The sequence below is a fragment of the Scyliorhinus canicula genome, chromosome 6, assembly GCF_902713615.1.
Source record: "Scyliorhinus canicula chromosome 6, sScyCan1.1, whole genome shotgun sequence".
In the NCBI taxonomy this organism is placed as follows: domain Eukaryota; kingdom Metazoa; phylum Chordata; class Chondrichthyes; order Carcharhiniformes; family Scyliorhinidae; genus Scyliorhinus; species Scyliorhinus canicula.
The window spans coordinates 3,457,908-3,462,289 of record NC_052151.1 but is presented as its reverse complement, the minus strand read 5'-3'; the positions used below and the strand labels follow the sequence as shown (position 1 = coordinate 3,462,289).

The 4,382-nt window shown below is 52.9% G+C and overlaps 1 non-coding gene across 1 annotated transcript; it reads right to left on the bottom strand.

Moving 5' to 3' along the window:
• Positions 1–3,839: 3,839 nt before the first annotated feature.
• On the bottom strand, positions 3,840–3,911 carry trnad-guc. The gene has a single exon. It is a non-coding gene; the product is annotated as a tRNA-Asp (tRNA).
• Between the last annotated feature and the right edge of the window lie 471 nt (positions 3,912–4,382).

Genomic DNA, 4,382 nt, shown 5'->3' with positions numbered 1-4,382 from the left:
GGGGAGCTCCTAGAAGTAGATAGGAAATATGCGGCGGCACCAGAGGAGGGGCTATTAAGGGAGCGGCGTAGCTTGCAGGCCAGGTTCGACCTACTGACCACTAGGAAGGCGGAAATGCAGTGGAGAAGGGCGCAGGGTGCGGCGTATGAGTACGGGGAAAAGGCGAGCAGGATGCTGGCACACCAGCTTCGTAAGCGAGATGCAGCCAGAGAGATTGGGGGAGTGAGAGAGAGGGGTGGGGACGTAGTGCAGAAGGGGCAAGAGGTGAATAGGGTCTTTAGGGACTTCTATAGGGAATTGTATAGGTCTGAACCGCCGAAGAGGAGAGGGGGAATGAAGAACTTTCTCGACAAATTGGGGTTCCCAAAGGTACAGGAGGAGCTGGTAGAAGGGTTGGGGGCGCCGATAGAGCTGCAGGAGCTAATTAAAGGGATAGGCCAGATGCAGGCGGGAAGGCGCCGGGGCCGGATGGGTTCCCGGTGGAGTTTTACAGGAAATTTGTGGACTTGGTGGGTCCAGTGCTGGTGCGAGCCTTTAATGAGGCGCGCGAGGGGGGGGGGTTCTGCCCCCAACAATGTCGCAGGCCCTGATCTCCTTGATTTTGAAGCGGGACAAGGACCCGGTCCAGTGCGGGTCCTACAGGCCCATCTCCCTCCTGAATGTTGACGCCAAGCTGTTAGCAAAGGTCCTGGCAACCAGGATAGAGGACTGTGTGCCAGGGGTAGTCCATGAAGACCAGACGGGGTTCGTGAAGGGACGCCAACTTAACACAAATGTCCGGAGATTGTTAAATGTGATTATGATGCCAGCAGTGGAAGGGGAGGCGGAGATAGTGGTAGCGTTGGACGCGGAGAAGGCATTTGACAGGGTGGAGTGGGAATACTTGTGGGAGACGTTGGAAAGGTTTGGGTTTGGGGAGGGATTTATCAAGTGGGTAAAACTGCTCTATTCAGCTCCGATGGCAAGTGTGGTAACAAACGGGAGGTCAGAATATTTTGGGCTCCATCGAGGTACTAGGCAGGGATGTCCCCTATCCCCCTTACTCTTTGCATTAGCGATTGAGCTGTTGGCGATGGCACTGAGGGGTTCAGGGGGGTGGAGAGGACTGACAAGGGGAGGGGAGGAACATCGGGTCTCGCTCTATGCGGATGATTTGTTGTTGTATGTGGCAGACCCGGAGGGGGGAATGCCGGAGGTAATGGGGATACTAGCGGAGTTCGGGGACTTTTCGGGGTATAAATTAAATCTGGGGAAAAGTGAGGTCTTTGTAATACACCCGGGAGACCAAGGGGAGGGAATTGGGAGGCTCCCCTTCAAAAGAGCAGTTAAAAGTTTTAGGTATTTGGGGGTGCAGGTGGCAAAGAACTGGGGGACCCTCCACAAGTTGAACTTTTCCAGACTGGTGGAACAGATGGAGGAGGAGTTTAAGAGGTGGGACATGGTGCCGCTGTCGCTGGCAGGGAGGGTGCAGTCAGTTAAAATGACGGTCCTCCCGAGGTTCTTGTTTTTGTTCCAGTGTCTGCCCATCTTCCTCCCCAGGGCCTTTTTCAAGAAGGTAACGAGTAGTATCATGGGGTATGTGTGGGCACATGGCACCCCGAGAGTTAGAAGGGTCTTTTGGAGCGGAGTAGGGATAGTGGAGGGCTGGCGTTACCCAACCTTTCAGGATATTACTGGGCAGCAAATACATCGATGGTACGAAAGTGGATGATGGAAGGGGAGGGGGCAGCCTGGAAGCGCATGGAGAGGGCGTCCTGCGGCAACATAAGCTTAGGGGCACTGGTAACGGCACCATGGCCGCTCCCTCCCACGAGGTATACCACGAGCCCGGTGGTGGCGGCCACCCTCAAGATCTGGGGGCAGTGGAGGCGACACAGGGGGGAAGTGGGAGGTCTGATAGGGGCACCACTAAGAGGGAACCACAGATTTGCGCCGGGAAACACAGGAGGGGGATTCCAGAGCTGGCAGAGGGCGGGTATTAGACAACTGAGGGACTTGTTTATAGAGGGGAGGTTTGCGAGCCTGGGAGAGCTGGAGGAGAAATTTGGGCTCCCCCCGGGGAACACGTTCAGGTACCTCCAAGTGAAGGCATTTGCCAGACGACAGGTAGAGGGGTTCCCCGCGCTCCCCGACAGGGGGGGTGAGTGATAGGGTGCTATCAGGGGTCTGGGTCGGGAAGATCTCGGACATCTATAAGATTATGCAGGAGGTGGAGGAGGTACCAGTAGTGGAGCTGAAAGATAAGTGGGAGTTAGAGCTGGGGGAACAGATAGAGGACGGGACATGGGCAGACGCCCTGGAGAGGGTCAACTCGTCGTCGTCATGTGCGAGACTAAGTCTCATTCAATTTAAGGTACTGCATAGAGCCCACATGACGGGGACAAGGATGAGTCGGTTTTTCGGGGGGGAAGACAGGTGTATTAGATGTTCGGGAAGCCCTGCGAATCATGCACATGTTTTGGGCATGTCCGGCACTGGAGGAGTTCTGGAAGGGGGTGGCAGGGACGGTGTCGAGAGTGGTGGGGTCCAGGGTCAAGCCAGGATGGGGACTTGCGATCTTCGGGGTTGGGGTGGAACCGGGGGTACAGGAGGAGAGGGAGGCTGGAATATTAGCCTTTGCGTCCTTGGTGGCTCGGAGGAGGATCTTGATTCAGTGGAGGGACGAAAGGCCTCCAAGTGTTAACACCTGGTTAAATGACACGGCAAACTTCATCCAATTGGAAAGGGTCAAATTCGCCCTGAGAGGGTCGGTGCAGGGGTTTTTCAGGCGATGGCAACCCTTCCTGGACCTCTTGGATCAGAGATAGAAACTGAGGTCGTGACAGCAGCAACACGGGAGGGGAGGGGAGGGCGGGAGGGGGGACAAAGACGAAGGAAGTACGGTAGCGGTGGTGGCACGGGCAAGGCCTGCCCGAGGACGCTGCTAGAAATTATAAGTTGGTCTGACTGTCGGTTCGCCGGCGGGGGGGGGGGACTTTTTTCTTTTTTTTTGTTGTTAAGTAGGGGGGTTTGACTTTGTTTTGTTATAATTTAAATGTAAATGTAGGGGGGGGTTAAAATGTTTGTATTTTGAAAAATTTCTTCAATAAAAATTATTTAAAAGAAAAGAATCTGTGGGTAGAGTTGAAATGAAAATCGCTTGTCACAAGTAGGCTTCAATCAAGTTACTGTGAAAAGCCCCTCATCACCAGTGCCTGTTCGGGGAGGCTGGTACAGGAATTGAACCGTGTTGCTGGCCTGCCTCGGTTTGCTTTCAAAGCCAGCGATTTAGCCCAGTGTGTTAAACCAGCCCCATGACAGTTGGGGTATCGCAAAGATAAAGACCCTGACGAGAGTTATGTACAGGCCCCCTAGCAGTAGTCAGGATGTGGGGCAGAAAATAAATCAGGAGATAGAGAAAGCATGCAAAAAAAGGCAAGATCACAATAATCATGAGCGACTTCAATATGCACGTGGACTGGGAAAATCAGGTTGGTAGTGGATCCCAAGAAAATGAATCTGGAATGTTTTTTTTTTAAAGAACAGTACAGCACAGAACAGGCCCTTCGGCCCTCGATGTTGTGCCGAGCAATGATCACCCTACTTAAACCCACGTAACCCAACAATCCCCCCATTAACCTTACACTACGGGCAATTTAGCATGGCCAATCCACCTAACTCGCACATCTTTGGACTGTGGGAGGAAACCGGAGCACCCGGAGGAAACCCACGCACACACGGGGAGGACGTGCAGACTCCGCACAGACAGTGACCCAGCCGGGAATCGAACCTGGGACCCTGGAGCTGTGAAGCATTGATGCTAACCACCATGCTACCGTGAGGCCCCCAAAGGATTAAATCTCCCCGTCGGGGAATTGAACCCCGGTCTCCCGCGTGACAGGCGGGGATACTGACCACTATACTAACGAGGAACAGACATTTTTAAGAGATGTTTTTTGGAGCAGCTTGTGGTAGAGCCCACTAGCGAAGAGGCAATTCTGGATTTGGTGATGTGTAATGAGACAGACTCGATTAGGGATCTTAAGGTGAAGGAACCCTTAGGGAGCAGTCACCATAATATGATAAAATTTACCTTACAGTTTGAGGGAGAGAAGCTGCAATCAGATGTAACAGTATTACAATTAAATAAGGGTAACTACAAAGACATGAGGGAGGAGCTGGCCAGAGTTGATTGGAAAAGGAGCCCAGCAGGGAAGACAGTGGTGGAACAACACCACAATGGCAGGAGTTTTTCAGGGTTACTCGGGAGGCAGAGCAGAAATTCATCCCAAGGAGGAGGAAACATGTTAAGGGCAGGGCAAGGCACCTATGGTTGACAAGGGAAGTGAAGGACAGCATAAAAGCAAAAGAACAAGCATACAGAGTGGCAAGGATTAATGGGA